The sequence below is a fragment of the Gossypium hirsutum genome, chromosome D10 (genome assembly GCF_007990345.1).
Source record: "Gossypium hirsutum isolate 1008001.06 chromosome D10, Gossypium_hirsutum_v2.1, whole genome shotgun sequence".
In the NCBI taxonomy this organism is placed as follows: Eukaryota; Viridiplantae; Streptophyta; class Magnoliopsida; order Malvales; family Malvaceae; genus Gossypium; species Gossypium hirsutum.
The window spans coordinates 32,298,623-32,323,135 of record NC_053446.1 but is presented as its reverse complement, the minus strand read 5'-3'; the positions used below and the strand labels follow the sequence as shown (position 1 = coordinate 32,323,135).

Here is a 24,513-nt window from a genome sequence, read left to right as displayed (position 1 = left end):
TTGTCCAGATTGGAGCCGCAAGAAGGGAACTCTCCTCTTATACCAATTCGAGAGATATTTCCAGATGAACACATACTGAAGTTAAAATCATGTCCATAATACCCCTTGGTTTTCTGTTATTGCTAACCTTTTAGCTTGTGGTTTGATGCCGAGTGATAAGACATATCATCAAAAGAAAATTTTTCTTCACAATGTGAAGTACTATTTCTGGGAAGAACCGTATTTGTTTAAAAAGTGTGCAGATCAAATGATCAGAAGATGCGTGGAAGAAGATGAAGTACATAAAATTTTATACCATTGTCACTCAGCTCTGAGTGGGGGACACTTTAGAGGTACAAGTACTATAGCCAAGGTATTGCAAGCCGGATTCTTTTGGCCAACACTATTTAAAGATGCATATGCTCATGTAAAGAGTTGTGATCGATTTCATAGGGTCAAAAATGTCACCAATAGAAATGAGATGCCTCGAACAAACATCTTTGAGGTAGAATTATTCGATGTTTGGGGTATTGACTTTCTCGATCATTTTCCTCTATCTTTTGGTCAAAAGTACATATTAGTAGCAGTATACTATGTGTCTAAGTAAGTTGAGGTAGAGGCATATCCGACAAACGATGCTATGGTTGTAATGAAGTTTTTGCAAAAACATGTGTTCACAAGGTTTGGAACCCCAAGAGCCGTCATCAGTGATGTAGGGTCCCATTTTTTGAACAAATGGTTGAAATGGTTTTGAGATAAACATGGAGTGAAGGACAAGGTCGCTACAGCTTACTATTCACAGACGAATGGGCAAGTTGAACTAGCAGACAAGGAGATCAAAGGCATACTTGAGAAGGTAGTTTGCCCGAACAAACGAGATTGGTCCAAAAGACTGTATGATGCTATATGGGCTTACAGGACAGCATACAAGACATTTTTAGGGATGTCACCCTATAGGTTAGTCTTTGGGAAAGCCTGCCATCTACCCTTGGAGTTAGAACACAAAGCTTACTGGGCTCTCCAACGACTCAACTTTGATCATAAAAGTTCCAAAGGGAAACAAATGCTTCAACTTAATGAGTTAGAAGAATTTCGAATGTCTTCATACGAGAATGCCGAATTACTTAAGGAGGGACTCAAGAAATGGCATGAAAAGCACATTCATGTTCGAGAATTTGAAGCAGGCCAGCAAGTCTTGTTATTCAATTCCAGATTAAAGTTCTTTCCAGGTAAGTTAAAATCACGTTGGTCCGGTCCATTTATGATTCATCGAGTCTATACATACGGAGTTGTTGAACTTCAAGGTAAGGGAGGTAATTTTTGAGCTAATGCTCAACGTTTGAAGCATTACTTGGGAGATAAAATTAAACGAAATCAAATCTCATTCATTTTATCAGATATTTAATTTTTCTTGTTTTTCTGTTTGAAGAAATGATTTAGAGTATATTTTTAGGATTAGCATGTTTAAATAAATTCTGTCTAGGAGATTGAAACTTAAGTAGGATCGCTTGTGACCTCTCCAATCTTTCTTGGGAATTGATTTTAACATAATTTTCCAAGAAATTATTCCCTAAATAACAAAATAAATTTTTATTTTTCAAATAAAAGGGTCAATTTTGATCAAGTTTTATGTTGCAACTCAATCTTGAAATTTCATTAAGTCTAGGAACTTAATTGAATTATTTTTTAAAAAATTTGGTTGCTCTTTTTGTAAATATTAAAAATTATATGCCTCTTTTTGTAAATATTTTCAAAAAGCATCTAAAATAAATGTTTTTAGTTCAATAAAAAAAGAAAAAAAGAAAAGATGATAATTATTAATATATAATTATATCCATTATAATATATATTTATTATTGTCTGCTTTATTTAGAGTTAGAATTAGTTTTAATTTAATCATATTTTATTCGATAAGTTTTTATCTTAATAAATTAATAGCACAGAATAATTTAATATGCATTATATTAATTATTAATTGTTATTTACTTTAAGTATAATTAGAACTTAAAATTTTTAAGAATTCTACTCTAGCTCCTACTCCTTTCACTATAAATTCCACCCATCTATTCTCTTTTTTTTCATTCATACACCATTCCCTCCAAAAACACCAAAACCCTTAAGTGTTGAAACCTCCTAACAATTCCCTAGCCACAGCATCGCCTAGCTGATCGGTCAGCAGCACCACGCACTCACCCACAGCTGGCCTACTAAACGATTCTCACGATGCTCACATCCATCCCCTACTACGCGCTGCTGCCTTGCATACCTGAGTGGCACACCATCCTTTCACCCATCCTTAGACAAAATCTCCTCAACCTATTTTAATTTTCCATCTTTTGATTCAAAATTATTTTTCTTAAGAACTTTTAATTTTACAAAAAAAGTGGTAAGACTAATTTTTCTCCTAAATTTTAATTTAATTAACTAATTTTTCAATTTACTGGATTATTAATATTTTATATTAATTAAATTTTTTAGAAAATAATTGTTACCATCTTATGATCAGGTTAATCATGCCTCACAAGAGAACTCGTGCATTTGCCCAAATTGACGAATCACAAAACAAGTTCCACTGTGAAGAAGCCAAAGCAAGATATGAGAGTATCTTCACGAATCAACAAATGCATCCAGAGAAAGGTTTCACATTGAAAGAAAGCAACTATAATTGTTTTATAGCGCGTATTCGTCAGGTTGCTGAAACTCTCAATTGGGAGTTGTTTTGTGAGAAGAGACCTAGTGTGGATGAGGAGTTAGTGTGCGAATTCTATGTGAATTTAACCTTAAGCAAGTTACAGAAGTTCCAGTTCGCAGAATCAAGGTACCAATAACTTCAAACACTATTAATGAGTTCTTGAATTGCCTGATTTTGAAAACAGCGAATATTCCTCCTTGATGAGCAATATAGAGTCCGAAAATTTGTAAAAAATTCTCAAGGAACTTACAGGTCCAGGTTCTAAGTGAACTGTGTCAAAGCAAGGAATCCACACTTGTCAGACAGAATATTGGACACCACTTGCAAAGGTATGGTTATAGTTCATCCGATTCAGTCTTATGCCTAGCTCACATGGGACTACAATCTCATTAGAGCAAATGGTCTTATTATACTCGATTTTAACTGGGAAGACCATTGATGTGGGAAAAAGTATCCTGAGGGAAATACGGAATTTTATGTCGTTAGACGTTCACGTTCTGGCCCAGCTTACTTTCCCTTTACGATAATAATTATGTGCTTGAAAGCTAAAATTCTTGCAAACGCAAAGAAGACAGGCTATTGCCAGGGCACAATCATAGATTGAGACCTCTATTGAATAGCTGGAGACTCTGTTCTACAGCAACTAGTTGAAGAAAGTGAGGATCCCAAAAAAAAAGAAGAAAAAGATCCAACAAAGATCAAGCTAGTGCAATTGGTAGAAGTCCCTGATAAGGTGGAACCAATGGAACTAAACGCTGAACCTGATATCGAGACTTCAATGTTCAGAGCTCAACCACCTCACCTAGATCTTCGAGATAAGCTATAAAAGTTAATGGACATAATGCAACATATGTAGTCGCAGCAACAAACCTACTGGAAATACTCAAAAATAAGGGATGACTCAATGAGAAGTGCACTTACGACAATTTACAATGACTCATTTATTTTTGTGCCTGAGTTTCCAGATTACATTTTTGAACCATGGAGCCCATTATCGAAAAAGGAGCGAAGAGATTCATGCAAAGACAATAATGATGGAGCAAAAGATGAGTCGAATTCAGATGGATCTGCAAATAAATAAAGGGGGATCTCGACTTTATTTTATTTATGTTCTTAGGTTATTTTAGGATAAAGATAATTATGAATTTTTGCATAATAAAACAAGGGATGAAAATCATTAATAAAATTGAACAAGTGGCGAATTATAAAGTGTGGCAATAAATATATACATGTCTAGGATTGGATTTAGAAAGAGCTTGGTACTTAAGCAGTCAAATTGACTCACCTCCTTTGTTCTAGAATGCTATCTGGTGTATAGTATCTATTCACTTTAAACAATGAGGACATTGTTCATTTTAAGTAGGGGGACTGAAAAATTGAAATTATTTCCACCCAGGATATATAGTTCTTTTAATTATGATTAGGACATATTTTGTTTAATAATTTGAAATTTTGTTAAGTATGCTAAACTTCAGTATAAATAAAGTTCTATTATTTTAATAAATTGTTATGTTAGCTTAATAATGATATAAATGTATTTTTAATAAAGCATGCAAATCGTACCATAAAACTTTTTAGTTCCTTAAGAAAGGTAGGCATGCATGAAAGTTTAAGTGTCTAGAATTGACTTAGTAGTTTCTTAAGGTGAAATCCTAGGAAGCATGAAATGTTCAAAATGATTTAGGCAACTCTTGTTTGGGCCGTTTGAGCCTTTCAAGCCAACCTCGATGAAATTTTATCCTTTGAAACCCAACTTTGAGACTATATGGCCTAATTTTATTTGAACCTTTGTAATATTTAGCCATCACTTCTTTCTTAATTATCTTTAAATTGTCTCAAACACTAGACTCAGTACTATTCAGAATATTCTTTGAAAATAAGTTTGTGGGAGTTGAAAGAAGTATCAAATGCTCTAAAAATTGTAGTACATACAGTAAAATGCTAAAAAAAAGCACATGTACTTGAAAGAAAATAGATGTACAAAGGAGCATGTGAAAGCAAAGTAAGTTGGTGTATTGAGGGAAATTATTCTAAGGGTCCGATTGAAGCTGAGTGTAGGGCTTAAAAGCCTAAATTTATCTATCTTTTACCTACATCTAGCCTAGCTATGTTACAACCTTTTTAAAGACCTATTGATTAAAGTTTTCTATGCTACCTACATTAGTGGAGAGAAATTGCTATGTTCAACATATGAAGTCATAAGTTAAACTTAATGATTGCAGCTTAATCTTGAATAAGGAAATAATATCAAATTGGTAAGGGTTAACATGTCTTGTTAAGGAAGCATTTAGTCTAATTGTGCTATCATAATAGTTGTTGAGATTAATTTGAACGATATGTATACTTAAGTAGCATAACTATAAAATTTCTTATTTTGAGCATAAGTATATTAAATTCATAATTCCGGGAAGAATGTTATTCTGAAGGAAATTTTCAAAGGTGTTTTTTGAGTAATTCTTTTTAATTTGTGCATTACTTGGGACGAGCAATGAATTAAGTTTGGGGGTGTGGAAACACGAAAATTTACACATTTTTACATATCCTTTTTAACTTAAAATTATACAATTTCAATAAAATTCTTGTCGAAAAATAATTAATTTTTAAAAAATAATTAAATAGCACTTAAAATGTGAACATGTTGAATTTTAGTTAATTTTACAATTAATTTTGATGAATTTTGGTTATTTTCGACAGATTTGCACAACTGGCGAAAAATGGCTCAGCAGACACTACTAGAAGCTCAAAATCGAGAAGCAATTTGAAGTATTGAGGCAAACTAAATTTCAGCCTAAGACGGTCCAAAATTATATGTATTAATTCACAATATAATTAATTTTAATTTATATCTAATATAATTTATGTTAATAAATTATTATTAATTAATTATGAAAATAAGGTCCAGTTGAACTAAATCTACTAAACCGAACCGACAAAGAAATGAACAGCCCAAAAATCGTCCCAAGAGCTGACCCAAATCAGCTTATTAGCTAATTTTTTAAGCTTACAGAGAGACCCTTGAAGACTTGCTCAAGTTGCATTCAAACCCCTCCACAATTGTTGGCTTTATTGATTTACCACAAGCCTAAATTAGCAAAGTTGAAACTATCAACCTTGCCACATGTGTGGCCGGCCAAGTGACGACTTTTTAGTTGATAATTTCAGCTATTTTTAGCAGCCATCCTCAGCTATAAGAACCCCCTTAGGCTGGTCATTTGGGAAACACACCACAAGAATTCACATCTTTTCTCTCTTCTCTCCAGTTTCTCTATTCTTTTCCATTCCAAAATTCCCTTGCTCTCTTGCCGATTTCTCCTATTGGGAAAAGGGCATTCATCAGCTATTTGGAGCAGCACTTAAGTATTCATTGCAGCCTTGGTTGACAAGGACAACGGAGAAGGAAGAACAGAGCAACTAGTCAAGCCACGGAAAAACACCGGATTTGATTCTTGTTCCCTATCTCTTTAATTTCTGTTTTTGTTATGCTGAACATATCTATAAATATTTATGTTGTTGGAATGGTTAATTTAATCAATTTAGGTTGAATTTAATTCGTGTTAGGTTGATTACATTTCGTTTGTTAAAGTTATTGAAATTGTGTTTATGTTGTTATAGGCCTCGGTAAGATGCTTGATTAAGTAAAATCATGACTACGTTATTCTTGCATTACAATTGTTAGGTAACTACTGAATTAATTATTTAAATGGATTGAAATTGTAATTAATGGGCACAGTACTTAATCAGTGCATGTTTAATCATCTAAGGTAGTTGATGATTAGATTAGCAACGGTATCTGACAATACATTTGCCTTGCATAACTTGCAAGATTATAGTGATTAAACTGTTTCAAGGTAAGGATACTTTGTTACCTCACATAGTCTTTTATGTGCTTATTAAATCGAGTTAATTGTTTAAATTGACATAGGTATATCTACAAGGGATTATTTCAATTTAATATGTATGTGCAATAACATATTTTCCTATTATGATTTGTTTAATCGGTTGAATTGACATAGGGGTATAGTGAAGAGATAAATGGATTTTGGTAGGTGAGTATGTTCATAAGTTAGCAAATTACCGAGTTGCCGTGAACTTATTCATAACAATATAAACATGAGTTTAATAATTATAAGTTAAGAAATTTAATTAATCTAACACAATTATGTCATCTTGATCGAAATCGTATTTTAAAGTCGTGCATTTGAGATTTATTTATTTAGTTCATTTAGTTTAAAATCTTAGCTTTTAATCACCCTCTTCAAACAAAATATTTTTCTTCACCAAAGTTTTTTAAATAGCATTCATAAATAATTCTTTTCACAGTCCCAGTGGGTATGATAACTCGACATTTACTTGTTGCTTTATTACTTGTTGTGATTGTGTACACTTGCACATTTCCGTCGTTCCAGCAAGTGCACCTATCGAACAATAGGGAATATCGTATCCACGAGGATTAAAAGTACTAGTAATTACTGTTTTTCTATTATTTAGCCAACAATTCAGAGTGATTTTTTTATTCTAAAATTACTAAACTAATTTAACTAAGAAAGAAATAAAGAATAAAATAGGAAAATAATTGAAGATACCAATGAGAGAGAGAATACCCACGAAAGAATCCACCTAGACTTCACCTATTATTTCAAATCTGAATTAAATGATTTATTCACTTGTGTCTTGATTCGTAGAAATCCCTAAATTATGTTAATATCTCTTTCAAGAGTAAGAACAACTGGCTCTAAGTTCATTAATTAAAATATTTTTCTCATTAAAACCACTATTGTCGCATTAACTCGATCTATGGATTCCCATATTAGATTTGACTCTAATCCGGTAGATTTATGTCGTCCTATTTCTATGATTGCATGCAACTCCACTCAATTATGCTAGATTTACTCTTAAACAGGGACTTTTGCTCCACTCAAAAAAGCACATTAAACATGAATTAATATCCTTAGATTACTAAACCATGAAATAATCATACATAATTGAGAACAAGAATCAAGTATTTATCATGTAAATCAAAATCAAATAATAAGATTCATCATAGGTTTATCTTCCCTAGGTATTTAGGGAATTTAGTTCATCATCCTAAAGAGAAACATCTCAAAGTTAAGATAACAACAAGACATAAAGAACCCAAATAAACTTCTAAAGAAATTAAATAGGGGTCTTTAATCTTGAAGGAGATTCACTTCTAAGATGATTTCGATGGCGTTCTTCGAGTCTTTTCTTCAGTCTTCTCTGTCTATCCCCTTAGGTCCTCTTCTAATATATATTTATAAACTTTACAATGCTCAAAAACCCCAAAAATTAAGTTTTTTTGTGTAAAAGAGAAGCAGGGCGCGAGATCGACACAGACTGGCACATAGGCGTGTGGCTAGCTCGTGTGGCTCACACGGGCGTGTGCCTTGCCCGTGTGGAAATGCCTAGGCCATGTGGATCCTAAATACAACTCTTTTTGTCTGATTTTGTCTGATTTTTCGCTCTTGTCCTATGCTCACTTAAGTATAGAAACATGAATTTAAAGGATTAGGAGCATCAAATTCACTAATTTACATGATAAATAATCCAAAAACACATCAATAATAGGATTAAAAACATGTTACTTTTATGGATTATCGTCAGGTTTATTTAATGGCCCAAAATATAGAGTTGTTTAATGTGCTTGTTGGAAAAGCCAAGGCTGTGGAGGAGATTTTGGCTGAGCCAACTCGTTCTATGTTGGTTGATACTAGTAAGAGGGTTTCTGATGGTGCTTTAGGACATCCGCCAAAGAGAGGGTGTGATAATTATAGTTCTGGTAGAGGTGTAAAACGTGGGACTCGACTAAGTCAGTCTAGGTAGTAGAGCAATGTGGTGAATAGAACTGATGGTTCGGTTGGTGGTTCTAGATGATCGTTTTGTTCTCATTTTGATTTTACACATCTTGGAGAGTGTCGTAAGTTGACTGGTGGTTACTATAAGTGTGGTTCAAAGGAACATTTTCTGAGGGGTTACCTAAATAGAGTAGAGGTTTCGCAGACTCAGAGTTCGATACTTGTTTTTACACCTACTAGAGGACAAGGTCGTGGTAGAAGTAATGAGAGATCAATTAAACAGCAGATTGTTGCTCACACTGTTGCTCCATAGGTGAAGTTTGGCTAACTGATGTTATTTGAGGTACTTTCACTTTGCGATCTATCCCGTTGTTTACCTTAGTTGATTTTGGTTCTATGTATTCGTACATTTTGAGTGAATTAGTTAGTCAACTAGGGACTCCTGTGGAGATAATTCATTTGGGCATGACTGTAATTAGTTCCTTTAAAGATAATGTTATTATGAATAGAGTTTGTCGTAAGTTTTCCCTTATGATACAAGCGCATGTTTTCCCTATTGATCTTATGGAATTATCATTTTACAGGTTTGATGTTACTTTGGGAATAGATTGGTTGATTGAGAATAAGGCTAAGGTAGAATTTGATACGAAATGAATTACTTTAAGGAATAGTGATGGTTTGGAAATAGTTGTTGTGGGTGAAAGATCGAGTTTTATGTCTAATATGGTTTTGACAATGAAGGCTGAAAAGATGATAGGAATAGGTTGTGATGCTTACTTAGCCTACGTGATAAGTTCAATTAGTAAGGAGTTGAGAGATCATGATATTCGTACTGTTAGGGATTTTCTTGATGTATTTCCTGAAGAGTTGCCTAGTTTACCACTGGATCGTGAAGTTGAGTTTGATATTGAGCTTTATCCTGGTATTGCACCGGTGTCTATTGCACCCTATCATATGTGCCCAAAGGAGCTCAAGGAATTGAAGATTCAGTTGCAAGAGTTTCTTAATAGAGGGTTCATTCGACCAAGTTTATCTCCATGAGGTGCACCAGTTTCATTTTTGAAGAAGAAGGATGGTACCTTGAGGATGTGCATTAATTAAAGGTAGTTGAAGAAGTTAACTATTAAGAATAAGTATCCCTTTCCTCGAATTAATGACTTGTTTGATCAGTTTCCAGGTGCAATAATGTTCTCAAATATTGATTTAAGGTCTGGGTAATACCAATTGAAGGTAAAGGAGTTGGATGTGTTGAAAACTATTTTTCGGACTCGGTATGAGCATTATGAGTTTTTGGTGATGCCATTTGGATTAATTGATGCCTCTGCCGATTCATGGATTTGATAAACTGATTATTTTATTCATACTTGGATTAGTTTTTGGTTGTCTTCATAGACGACATCTTAGTGTATTCTCGTTATGAAGAGCATCATGATGAGCACTTAATTGTTGTTCTACAAATTATTCAGGATAAAAATTTGTTTGTGAAGTTGAGTAAATGTGAATTTTAGCTTTAAGGAAGTGACATTATTAGGTCATGTGGCTTCGACAGAAGGGATTCGTGTAGACCCAAAGAAGATTGAGGCAATTTTAGAATGGAAGCCGCCTAGGAGTGTTAAGGAAGTTCAAAGTTTCTTAGGTTTAGCTGGTTACTATCGTAGATTAGTTGAAGGGTTTTCTCTCATTGCTACACCCTTAACAAAACTACTTTAGAAGAGTGTGGTGTTTGAATAAACTGGTGAAAGGCAGAAGAGTTTCAATTAGCTTAAGGCAGTGTTGATGAAGGCACCTGTGTTGATTCAACTGCAACATGGAAAATATTTTGTGGTTTACAGTGACGCTTCATATACAAGGCTTGGTTGTGTGTTGGTGCAAGAGGGTAAAGTTGTGGCTTATGCTTCAAGGCAGTTGAAAACACATGAACAAAACTATCCTGCTCATGATTTTGAGTTAGTGCTGTGGTGTTTGTGCTTAAGATATGGCACCATTATCTTTATTGACAGAAGTGTGTGATTTACACTGATAATAAGAGCCTTAAGTACCTCCATTCCCAAAAAGAGTTAAATTTAAGACAAAGGCATTGGATTGAGCTTTGAAAGGACTATGGTTGTGTGATTGAGTATCACCCCTGCAAGGCAAATGTTGTTGCTTATGCTTTGAGTAGGAAGTCGATGACGGAGTTAAGAGCTATGCTTGCGCGCTTGAGTTTAGCTAGTGATTGTGGTTTGTGTGCTAAACTTCAAGTGTGGCCAACTTTGTCATAGCAAATTCAATAAAAACAACCGTTAGAGGTGGAATTTGTAACACCCCAAAATAAGGCCTAGGAGTTTTAGGGGTATTTTAGGAATTTTGGTCTATATGAGCTCGAAATTTTGTAAGGTTGGTACTCGATAGTGTGTTCGACTATGCCATATTAACTGTGAAATCAATTTTTGAAAAAGTGTTCTAGAAACCCTTAATTTTGAAAAAGGATTGATTTGTAACATAGTCAACACTGTGAGCTTTTATGTGGCAATTAGACTAGTTTTTAAAATTGAACCTAAAAACCCTTACTTTCAGCAAAAAAATCATGATAGTTGTTGTTTCAAAGTTATAGTTGCTACCCCTTTATATTCCCTTGCTTTCTCAATCAATTTTTTTATTCCAAATCACAATGTATTGATTTTCTATCATTCCTAAGTCGCTTAGTACCATAAACCTTTAAGAAAAACACCGAAAAACTCCATATATTTTATCATATTCTTCATATAAGAGGTTTCCAAATTTTTGTCAAAGCTTGTTCATTCTTCTGCCAAAGGAAATCATTCATGAATTCATAAGTTGCTAATGTTATTTAGACTCTAAACCTGACTTGTTAGCCCTCAAATCGTATGTTTGAAATAAAAGCCAAAAATCGAGCCATTAATGGTGGATTTTAAGGTTTTGCATAAAAAAATTGTTATAACATGTTTTTCTACTCATTTTAGCATGATTGAAAGGTTTTTAAACTTATTTAGAAGTTTCATTAATGATTTCTCCTATTTTAATGAATGTTATGAAAATTGCCTAAAAGATGTCAAAAAATGTAGATACCATGAATTGAGTAGATTTGGCTATTTTGAAAGTTGCGAATTAGGTGTAGATGATTAAGTAGATGAACAAAATTTATTTTAAGCAAAAAGGTTGAGTATAGGTCGAGATATTAGTATATAAAGTTTATTATGTTAATAGTTTAAGTCACATGAGAACTTAGCTTAAAGCTTGTGTCTTAGTTTGTTTGAGTAGATTATGGGTTGATATTTGACTGTGGTTACTGTGTGATGTATATGTGTAAAGCTTTGGATTTGTTAGAACTTTCTACGAGCTAGAGAAACGTTAGTTGAGCTTTCGATTTTTAACAAAAGCATAAAATGGTGAGTGTATAGAATTGCTACTTGTAAACACAAGTCATGCGTTATCGGGAATTTAGATGTAGCCTAAACCCTTACTCTATGTTGTGAGTGTAAGTTTTCTTGAACTATACTTGTCTTCTGGCTGTATAATATGCATGATATGTGATATGTGGATATGGTGCTCATTGTGTAAAGTACAATTATATACATGTGATAAATGTGTAATATATATGTTATATGACTATGCTAGTGTTTTGCAAGTGATGTTAATACACAATGGTAGTGCATGGTTAACCGATAAGTAATATGTGATGCCTTCCAGATATTTTGGCCTTGTGATCTTGGAACCATTAGATATAGTTGGCATGGCACAGGATTGTGAGTACTCACTTATATGTATAGAGGTGTTGAGCATTGAGGCTCTGAGACATGTTGGAGGGATAAGGAAATGTGAGCCAAGCTCCATTCAACGGGATATGTGAGGGGTAATAAGGAGAGTGTTAGCTATACACTATACTTTTGGGACATGTTTGACTCTACGAGTCTATGTTGTATAAGGAGATCTGTGTATCCGATGTGTGATGATAGAGCTCACTACATGTTCCATAATCCAAGTGCTTTTATATCTTATGTTATATAATTGTGTGGAATATGTCCTACGCTTGAATGACTATCTATATGTGCTATGAGAATGACCTTTAGACTCTGTATGGTTTAGTATTGTATGATGCTAGACTTAAGAATGTACTACTTGTGAATAAATTTCTGGTTGTGTTGCATGATGATGTGTTTATGTTGTGGACATTCTTGCATTCACTGTGCTTCTAAAAGCTCATCCCCTCATTTCAACATTTGCATATTAGTGTCATTGGAGTGGGCGATGTGGATTTCAAGGGATTGATCTAAGGAAGTCTGGTTATTCTTCGTAGGTGATTCATTATTTTATTATTCATTTCGGGAAATTTGGCAATGGGGTAGAACTATTTTGAGATATTGAGTTTTACCATTTTGATTTACCTATAAGAATTTTGTGTTATTTTTATGTTAGGAATATTGAATATTGATGTTAGCGGGATGATATTTGATCGGAATCATTTTTCTTATTTTGTATTATTGATTGAGCTGTATGAAATTTTTTTTAACTTAGTATATGATGCATGATGTTTAGGAATTATTTAAGATGAATTATGTGCCTTACTATGCTGTATTTTTAGCTCCAGTAGCAGCGGTATCGATATTGGGCTTTAAAAATCGGTACCTCTGTGATAAAATGTACGGGAAACAGAATAGAGATTTGGTATCGATACCTTTTCTCGAGTATTGATATTCGGGGATAAATATCGATACTTCATCCTGTGGTACCGATATTTTTTGATAGATGGATTTTTAAATTGAGAAATAGAGTGCTCAATTGGTATGGTTTTTCCAAGTGGTGGCGATACCACTTTAGGAAGTTATTGATACCTGGATATCAGTATCGATACCTATGGACAATTTTGTGGAATTTTGCTAAATATCCCCTAAGCATATGATAGCATGAGAACGAACATAGGTTTTCCCCGACTTATTGGTTAAATTGTTCCCATTTAGTTATTCTTAGCATACATTTTAGCATTTTCAGTTTAGTAAATTGCATTTTATAACTCAATGAATCCTAGCCTATTTTGTCCTTAATTTTTTTACCTTATTGCATTAATGTCGCTGCATGAGTTAATTCCAGATTGTGTCTAGAATGGTCACCGCACCTAACAGGTGTCTGCAATGTTGTTGCATGGGTAAATTCCAGATTGCATTAAGAATTGTCACCGCACCTGGCAGGTGTTTGGATAAGAACCAAAATTGTGTGAGCTGTCCAGTCTAGTATAACCAACCTATACACCAACCTATACGAACAAGGACAGAATAATTTTAGGGAAATGACACATGTACTATGGGGAGGACATAAAAGATGGACATGAAAAGAAAAAGGGGTCTTCTTTAGTTTTTTTTCTCCATCATCATCTTCATCATCGGACCTCGGAGCTTGCGGCCATGGAAGCTTAAACCTCTCACAGGTGAGCCGACGTGAATACCAGATGCAGACTAGGTCCTGACTAGGAGACCTAAGTGTGTGATAAGAGGGAATAGAGAGATTTAGTCGAGTTGTCTAGGGATAGTATTCTCCATTCGATTCTTTCTTATTTCTTTCTAAATGCTGGTGATTACTCTCTAATATATGATTGTATGGAAGTACTGATGAATTCTTGGTGAATTGTTATCTTATTTAAGCTTGTTTTTATTGTTTAATCTTGGGGTTTGAAATTTTTAACACAGAAGTGTTATTGCAGTCACTGACACTGGAAAGTGCAGTGACAATTTGAGCCAACAAGCATTACATCGGAAGTTAAGTGAGGATTAGAGGAATTTAGTCCACTTGTTCTTAATAGTGCCATAATGCCATGACTAGAAGATGAGGTTAATATGCATGGTGAAGTCTGAGATTAAATAGAGGAGTAATGCTGAGTAAGGTATACATTGAATTTTATTGCATCGACAATCACCTATACTTTTGTACCTTGTGAGCACTTAGTATTCTACTGAAGATTCATGTTGGGGATCCCAGTTTAGCATTATCATATTTTATTTTATTGCTCTCAAGTTATTGCATCAGCAACTATCCTTACAATTCATCTCGTTATTATCAATTTATTGCACTGATATTAATAGACAAAAGACACCCATCTCTATGGGATTGATATTTGACAGACTCACATCAATCTACTATACTTGCATCGACAGTGTACACTTGCACATTGTTGCTGTGACGTTCAACAACCGATCAAGTTTTTGGCGCCGTTACCGAGGATGGCGTTTGTTTGATGTTTATTTTTGTTTTTGTGTGTTTTTACACTTTAGTTTCCTTATATAATATTTAGTATTCACTAACTGATTCTTTTCTTCGTTGCTATTTCTTTAACTTCATTTTAGGTGTTTTATGACCCGAAGAAATTCAAACTTTCTTGTCGCTTTTGATCTATAAATTGAAAGGACTGTTTGGAATAGACTTCGAGAGCAAAGAAATACGGCCCTACCAGGGAACAATGCAGCCACACCCCTAATGCAGTAGCTAAATGTTAATAACCCATTGTTGCCGCAATATGCTCGCATACAAAATAGGACAATACGAGATTTTGTAGTACCTGTCTTGGATAATTTGCAACCAGGAGTTGTTAGGCTAGCAATCCAAGCTGGGAATTTCAAACTCAAGCTAGTAATGTTTCAATTGCTGAATTCTAATGAAAAAATATGTTGGACTGCCACATGAAGATGCAAGAGAACTTCTTAAATCCTTTTATTGATCTATGCTTCCTTTAGTCAGCAAGGCGTTCTTGATGATGCCTTGAAGATGCCATTATTTCCTTATTCCTTACAGGGAAGAGCACGTACTTGGTTTTTTGGACTACCTTCCAGATCAATTACTTCTTGGGATGAACTAGCAACAGAATTTGTTTTGCGATTTAGCCCACCGACAATGAATGCTCGTCTTGGAACTGATATTATTGCTTATCATCAACTGGAAGATAAAAATCTTCACACCACATTGGAACGTTATAAATCCTTACTTCAACGATGTCCCATGTACGGCATTCAACCAAAACATAAATCGAAATTTTTTATAATGGGCTAAATTCACATACAAGAAATCTTGTTAACGCATCAGCCAATGGACCTCTGTTGGATTGTACTTATAATAATGCTGCTAGAATTCTTGATAGAATTGCTTAGAATGATTATCAATACCCTGTCTCTAGAGCTACACAAGCAAAAACTACTCCAGGATTTATTGAATTGGATGCAATAATCGCTCTAAGTGCTCAAGTTTCTTCTCTCACAAACATGATTAAAAATATGCAAGGGATGAGTGGCGTTGCACCTATACAAGTGACTCAGCAAGTTGATGTTTCTACTTTTTCTTGTGAGATTTGCAGTAACAACCATAGTTATGAAGATTGTCCACAACATGCAAAGAATGCCTGTTATATTAGTAACATCTGCAACAATACATGTGGAAATTCTTAAAACAACTCTGTACACAACCAATCCTTTAAGGTAACTCAGAATGCTAGACAAAATATTGCGACATTCAGATATGGGAATACATCTACTTAGGGAAATTATAATCCAAGAAAAGGAAATTAACACATATCAGATGCATCCAAAACAAGACCAGACACATCGACACAAAAATCTGATGCAGTCATAACACTCTTCAATACCAAATTAACATATTAAAGGACATCGACAACAACTGTACACTCAAGCTTCTACTTCTGACCTGTTAGCAACTCTTGAGGCATGAATACGGGAGCATATTACTCGCACGGAAGCTATCGTCCAAGCGAATTCATCTTCCATTCGAGCATTGGAGGCACAGTTAATACAACATGCTTCAAATCTGAATACTCGACCACCAGGTTCATTACTTAGTGACACAAAAAATCCTGGTCCGAGGGGGAAAGAACATTCTAAGGCTATGGTACAAATTCCTGGACACACTGAAGCAGTTGTAGATCAAGATTCCTTTAGTAGATGCTCTGGTACAAATTCCAAGTTATGGGAAATTTATGAAAGACCTATTGTCCAAGAAGTAAAAGCTCACTGATATTGAAACTGTCGCACTCAAAGAAGGCTGTAGTACTGTTTTGATGAACAAGTTACCCTCTAAATTAAAAGATATTAGGAGCTTTACAATCCCATGTTCAATTGGCAATCATTATTTGGGTAAGGCTTTATGCGACTTGGGAGCTAGCATTAACCTAATGCCACTATCTACTTTTAGAAAATGGGGAATTGGTCACCTGAGATCTCGAGCAGGGAATTTCTCTTTCGCCACAACAAGATTTGGGTAAACAAGTCTTTTCAAAACCATCTCGAAGTCAAAGTGGGAAACTTTTTGCAACCATATTGGAAGCTACTCGCCTTCACTAGTACGTGATTTCTATACCAATATCTATGATCATGAGTTAGAGTTTACTTTCATTCGAGAAGGTTTAATACCATGGGACGCTACAAATATCAACGATCTGTACAACACAAAGGTTGATGTCAACGAACACTCCGAGTTCGTGAATGACATCACAGATGAAAAATGAGACCTGTTGGTGATAGACTTATGTGTCGAGAGAGCAGTTTGAAAATTTGGTTTTTCTTTGTCAACTGCAGACTAAAGCCCTCTACTCACAGCACCATAGTCACCCTAGACAGAATGTGTCTGATACATTCTATTGTCAAGGGTCGAAAAATTAAAGTGGGTACAATACTTCACCAAGAAATAGCTGACTACGCTGCAAGGTAAACTGGGATCTTAGTTTTCCCATCACTGGTGATGTTATTGTACCAGCAACGAGGAATTGTACCCCGTGCTGGTGAGGAAATCTTAGAAAATAAGGGCCCAATAACCTGCCTCTTTCGATAGCTAGATTTTAAGCTCAAAATCTAGTTACTGTACGTTTACAGAACTCTTGATTAATAACTGCAATGTTCTTCTTTGTACAACTCACAACATCTATGTCTAGAGTGCTACGAATATTTTGTCAAATATTTACTTGCCTCAAACGATTCTAGATCTAGTATATTTAACCTTTTTGGAATTAAAAATAAATCAAAGAACACAACACACAATCAACTATATTTAGAGCTTGCATGCATGTATTTAGAATAAGAAAAAATTGAATAAAACAGTGGCATAGACAATCTCAAGTCATGAACATTAAAGATGATAGAAAATTCACCCAAATAACTCCAACCCAGAAAAGATTTAGTTCATGGGTGGAAAAGTTAACACCAAGTTAAAATCATTCATCAACATTTAAATAATTTTTGAATCATAAAAATCAGGAAAACTAAAGGCAGAACTGCTGGATTTCTCATGACACTCCAGCTTCTCTTTTATCTTTCGATTGTAAGTGAATCAAGAATAGATGTCTCTTCCCCTTCTTTACGTTTGTATTCTACTCCCAGTAATTGCTACCCTTTCTTTCTCTAAAATTCTCGAATGGAGATTTTCTCTGTGTAGAGAGAGGATTGTTATTACAAGTCTCTTTCTCACACAAATTCTCCTCTTCTTTTTCTTCTTCTCTCTCCTTCTTTTATTGGGTAGATCTCTCCTACCTCAACACACTTTTTTCATTCCTCTTTTCAGGTTTGATTTTCTGGTACAGCATACCTGGCTAAGAATGATGTGGATAAAGTTATAAGTGATCTTCCCAAAATTTCCTTAGCAATTCTATTGGCAATCAATTCTAGTAATTCCAACAGCAATATTTCAGTTCCCTTATTTTCCCACTTCATTGTTGCTCTTCTTACACCTGTGTTAACACAAAACCTCAACTTTCTTCCCCAAGTGATAGAAGTAACAAATGATGACCAATGTCACAATCCAAGGTTTTTTATACAATGTTCTAAAAATATCATAAAAATGAAAATGTATTCACTTAATTACAACCAATTAATTCTAGTTAGAGGCCTTAAATGTAACCTTTTCAAGAGCTATCACACCCCTAAACCTGAATTATTGCTTGTCCTCAAGCAAATGATGTTTGAATATACATGAATGCATGGAATTGCCAAAACAATCAGTCACAAATTTTACTACCAAATCGTTATAAGCATACTATGTATCTCTATTCTCACCAACCTTATACTGAAACACAGAAAAAAAATGCTTATAATTATTGTAAACCTATTTAGCAAATGCAGTGTAGAAAATGGTTCCTAAAGGTAAAATTCTCTAAATGTTTTAGCAATTAAAACTATAGTAGATTTTTCAAAATATATTTAGGTTATCTCTTTTCTAAACTATTATTTTTAGCATATTATTCAATTTTTCAACACAATTTCCTAAGGAGTTCATATTGTCATTTGATTATATACTTGACAACCTCAATGGAGCACACACTCGACTGCCACATATTATATCATGTTAGAATTTGAATATGAATCACTCATGAAACAAAGCTTTTAACAAAAAAGATGGATGAAGCAAACAACTACCTTCTTAGCAATTTAGCCTCAAGATTCAGTGGAGTGTCCCTAGAATATGTACATTTATTTATTTTTTAGACAAATACTCATATTTGAACTCATTTTTCTAGTCAATAATATAATGGAGAAAACAAAATATTATTGAACTACTCAACAGGTTGAAACATTAGAGTATTCATATTATTATACCATGAAAAAATTATACCCTATTACTATACTGAAATTAAGTCAAGAAGTCCTAAATTTATTCAAAGAATGCTACTATAACCTAATTGCATTTATATTTCAATTATTCTACTTTTAGAAAGTAATTTTCAACAACTGCCCTGTGCTAAACATGCCTAAACAACTGTCACCCTATTTTCTAAGTTTACATAGAAGAATTATTATCCTCATTGATAACCATATACTCACATAATCCGGTAGTTAAATGGCAATTGAACGTTATGGCAAAAACATAAAAAAATTGTATGAACAATTAATAATGCAGTTTATATGCACAACACACTCCCAAACCTAAGGGATGCATTATCCTCAATGCATGAATATGACAAAGCAAAATGAATAACAACTATATTAATACATAAAACAGATAAAAACAAAAATGAATTATCATGAAATATATAATAAATAAAATTAAAGCTTATAAACGAAAGAAATTACTTCAATTGGGTTGGGTGGATTTCTTTATAGCTTTCTTGTAACATTGCAGCCTGTCCTGGTCATTAATGTCAAATTGAACGGTTTTCCAACAGCCTTCTTAAATCTTTTTCTCTTAAGCTGTACTTATTCTGGCCCAAGGGTAAAACTTGTAACAAAAAGGAAAAATTAAATGAGTTTAGTGAATAAAAATAAAAATAAAGTAAAATAAAGTTAAGTGAATAACAAAAAGGAAATTTTTGTCACACATTATAGGAGCTCCAAAATAGTGTTTCAAGTGTTGACCATTGACTTTAAAAGTGGATCCTATTTTTCCATCTTTAACGTCGATAGCTCTGTGAGGATATATACGTTGAACTTCAAATGGTCCAAACCATCTCGACATTAAGTTGCCAGGAAAATAGTTTAACTCTGGAATTAAAAAGAAAGACTTGTTGTCTAGGTACAAATTGCCGTGGATGATATGTCGTGACAATTTTATGTTTAACTCAATATCAGTTTAGAGCATTGACATCATTTGTTGGTAAGGCCACAGCTTCAACCCATTTGGAGACATAATCCATAGCGACAAGAATATAGATTTTTATAGAGTTTTCCCTTGGATGGTGGAAATTGACCCATGTAATCAATTCCCCAAACATCAAGGAAATCTACCGCTAAAATGTATTACAGTGGCATCTCGGGTCTTCTTGATAAGTTACCAGTGTTTTGACAGCGATCATAGTTTTTACAGAACTCATTAGCATCTTTAAACATGGTGTGCCAAAAAAAACCAGATTGGAGAACTTTTACAGCACTTCTCATGCTTCCAAAATGTCCACCATAAGATGCAGAGTGACAGTGATGCAATATACTTTGAAATTTATCATTTGTAATACATCTTCGAATTACTTGATCTGCACACTACTTGAATAGAAATGGCTCGTCCCAATAATATTGCTTGACATCATGAAGGAATTTCCTTTGTCTGTGATAATGGAGCTAGGTGGCAACAACCCACTGACTAGAAAGTTAATAATATCAGCATCCCATGGCAATGTCATAGCCAACAATATCTGCTCATCAGGGAATTCTTCTGTAATCATTTGACCTTTACCATACTAATTCCCTGCTTCCAGTTGTAACAAGTGATTAGCCACTTAATTTTCAGTGCCTTTCTTATCTTTAAATTCCAAATCAAATTCCTGCAACAATAATATCCATCTAATAAGTATAGGTTTTGCCTCTTATTTTGCCACCAAGTATTTGATGGCAGAATGATCTATATAAACTGTGACCTTGATACCTACTAAATAAGCTCTAAATTTTTCAAAGGCAATCACCATTGTTAACAATTCTTTCTCCGTGGTGGTTTAGTTGAACCGTGAACCTGTCAGCGTGTGACTAGCATAATATATAGAATGAAACATCTTGGTTTTTTTTCACCCTAGCACTACTCCAACAACAAATTCACTTGCATCATACATTAGTTCAAATGGTAGAGTCCAGTCTGATGCAGTGACTATTGGTACTATAGTTGTTCTTTCCTTTAACTCTTTGAATGCCTTTGAGCATAACTCATTAAAATGAAATGGTCTATTTTGCTCCAACAATTGACATAGAGGTTTTGATATCTTAGAAAAATCCTTGATGAAGCGACGGTAAAATGTAGCATGCCTGAGGAAGCTTCTAATTCCTTTCACTGAATTGGGTGGTGGCATCTTGTCAATGACTTCTATTTTTGATATGTCGACTACAATTCCTTGCAGTGAAATTTTATGGCCCAAAAAAATGCCTTCAGAAAGCATGAAGTGACATTTTTCCCAATTCACCACAAGATTTGTTTCTTTTCATCGACAAAGTATTGACTCCAAATTTTTTAAGGAATCTTTAAAATTATTGCCGGACACCGAAAAATCATTCATAAATACTTCAAGGAATTTCTCCACCATGTCAAAAAACATTGCCATAATGCAAAGCTGGAATGTTGTCAGGACATTACATAACCCAAAAGGCATTCTTCTGAAAGCAAATGTTCCATAAGGATAGGTAAGTGTGGTTTTTTCTTGATCAGTAGGAGATATGGCAATTTGGTTGTACCCTGATTAGCCATTTAAAAAATAGTAGAAGGCTTTCCTTACTAGTCTGTCCATCATCTATACTATAAAGGCGAAAGGAAATGACCCTTCTTCGTTACTTTGTTGAGCTTTCGATAATCCATACAAACTCTCCAAACTGTGACAGTACATGTGGGAATGAGTTTATTGTTATCATTGCTGAATACTGTGACTCCTCCTTTCTTGGGTACACACTGAATAGGGCTCGCGTAAGAGCTATCCGAAATTGGGTATATAATCCAGGCATCCAACTATTGGATAATCTCCTTCTTAACTACTTCCTTCATGGAAGGATTCAGTCTCCTTTGATGTTCAATACATTTGCCATGGTAATCTTCAAGTATTATTTTGTGCATGCAAATTGCTGGGCTTATTCATTTGATATCCGCAATTGTCCATCCTAAAGCTTTCTTGGATTTTTTTTACGACCTGCAGTAACTGTATCTCCTGATAAGTTGTAAGCTCGATAGAAATAAATACACGCTTCTCCCAATTAAGTGTACTTGATAAATATAATGATTCAAAGCTCCTGCTGCATCCATTTTCAAATTGCCGAGTTTTCATCAATTCTTTAGATTCCTCAGTCAAACTTATTTCATTTAATTCGACAGAGCCTGCAACAGAATTGTTGTGCATATTTCCTGCAAATTCTTCCTAAATTACAATGTCAACAAATTCTATAGCATGGCATCTTTCATCTGGGCCTGCACACTTTAGAGCATCAAACACATTAAAAGTAAACTGTTGATCATTAATTGTCATGGTTAAATCACCTTTCTGTACATCAATCAATGTTTGACCATTTGCTAGGAAAGGTCATCCAAGTATTATAGGTACCTCTTTATCTGTTTCCCATTCCAGAATAATAAAATCTGCTGGAAAGATGAACTTCTCAACTCTTACTAGTACATCTTCAATTTTACCTTCTAGACGGACATATGATCTATCAACTAGTTGTAGTGTGAATATAGTAGGTTTTCCCTTTCCTATCCCAAGTTTCCTAAAAATAGAAATATGCATTAGATTGATATTTGCACCTAAATCGCAAAATGATTCACCTATATAATGGTTTCCAATCGAACAGGGTATAGTGAAACACCCTGGAACTTTTAATTTTGATGGCAATTTCTTCTTCACCATTACTGTGCACCCTTCAATAAGTGCAACAGTTTTGAACTCCCCTAACCTTCTCTTCTGGGATAGGATATCTTTCATGAATTTCACATAGTTAAACATTTGTTCTAATGCTTCCACCAATGGTATGTTGATGTGTAATTGCTGTAAGACCTCTAGATATTTCTTGAATTGAGCACCTTGTTTCGAATTTTGGAAACACTAGGAAAAAGGTGGCGGTGGCCTTCCTTCCATTTGTTGAGGTTTCTTTGCCATGGCATTTGTATTGGCTCAGTAAGATTAATATGCTTCTATATGTTTTTGTCTACTCTCATCTTTTGTAGTTTGTTTCAATTCTGGGAACTTCAGAACTTTCATCCTCAAACAAGGCATCATTCACAACTCCTAGCACTTGAGTGCCAATCCAGAGTGTTATTGCTTTACATTGTTCTTTTTCTTGAGATCTAGAACTTTCTTTGTCACTAGGCAATGCTCCTCGCTGTCTGGAGCTTAATGCAGTGGCAATTTGTCCCACTTGATTATCCAGAGCTCTTAAAAAAGCTATCTGACTATGAATAATTGCATCATTCTTAGCCATATACTCTTTTAATAAAGCTTCCATAGCTGATGTTGAAGATGATGAACTTTATTGCATATTTTTCTATGACATTGGTTGACTGTGTCCAGGTGGTACACCGGCCACATTCTGTCTATTAACATTGCTGGCATTCCTCATTCCCTGATTTCTCTATTTGAAATTTGGATGTTGCTTCCACCCTGGATTGTAGGTATTGGAGTAGGGATTGTTGTTGCTACGATTAAAATTTACCATGTAATATGCAGAGGCTGGATTGGATGGGCATTCATAAAAAACATGATATTCTCCACAGTATATGCATTTTAGTTCTGCAACCTTCATCTCTTACACTACAGAGGGTCTTTTCAGAGTTTTAATTAGAATTGTTAAGGATGATACGTGAGCTATTAACGATGTAATTACATCAAGTTCTTGCTCTAGCAACTCTTCTACCAGTACCAACTTTGGTAGTGGGGTACTGATAATCATTATTTGCTATTCTTTCTAAAATTTCATATGCTTCATTGTAGGATTTCTCAAGCAACATCCCATTAGCAGATGCATCCACCACCATTCACGTATAAGCATTTAATCCATTTTAGAACATTTTCATTTGTGTCCAATGCTGAAAACCATGCATCGGGAATTTTCTAATTAATTCCTTGAAATGCTCTCATGCTTCGTATAATGTCTCATCTTCAGATTGCCTGAATGATGTAATGGCATTCCTCAGCTTGGCATTCACGTTGGGAGGATTGTACCAAATTAGAAATCTCTCACTCGGTTCATTCCAAGATGCCACCCCATGATCTGGCACGATCTTGCAATGAATAAGGGCAAAAATTGATCTCAAGGTGTCTTCAAGAACACCCTGCTGCCTGAATGAGTCATTGACTTCAAGAAAATGTCTCAAGTGAAATCTGGGATCTTCAGTTAGCAAACCACTAAACTGTCTTACTGTCTACAACATCTGAAACATTACTGGTTTTAAATCAAAATGCTGAGCTTGAATATGTGGCCTAACAGTTCCTAGACTTAGACCACCCAAAGTAGGCACTACATGTTCTCTGATGGGTCTATCTTTATCATCTAAAATTTAAGGAATATCAACATTCCTTTCATTCTAGAGTACCTGATCTTCCCTGATTGGATAATTTATAACCCTCTCTACTTCTCTTAATGCTTTTTTTCT

The 24,513-nt window shown here is 34.5% G+C and overlaps 1 non-coding gene across 1 annotated transcript; it reads left to right on the top strand.

Annotated features, from left to right (window-relative positions):
* Positions 1-23,950: 23,950 nt before the first annotated feature.
* Positions 23,951-24,057, top strand: LOC121222832 (small nucleolar RNA R71). Its single transcript, XR_005920203.1, has one exon. It is a non-coding gene; the product is annotated as a small nucleolar RNA R71 (small nucleolar RNA).
* Positions 24,058-24,513: the final 456 nt, after the last annotated feature.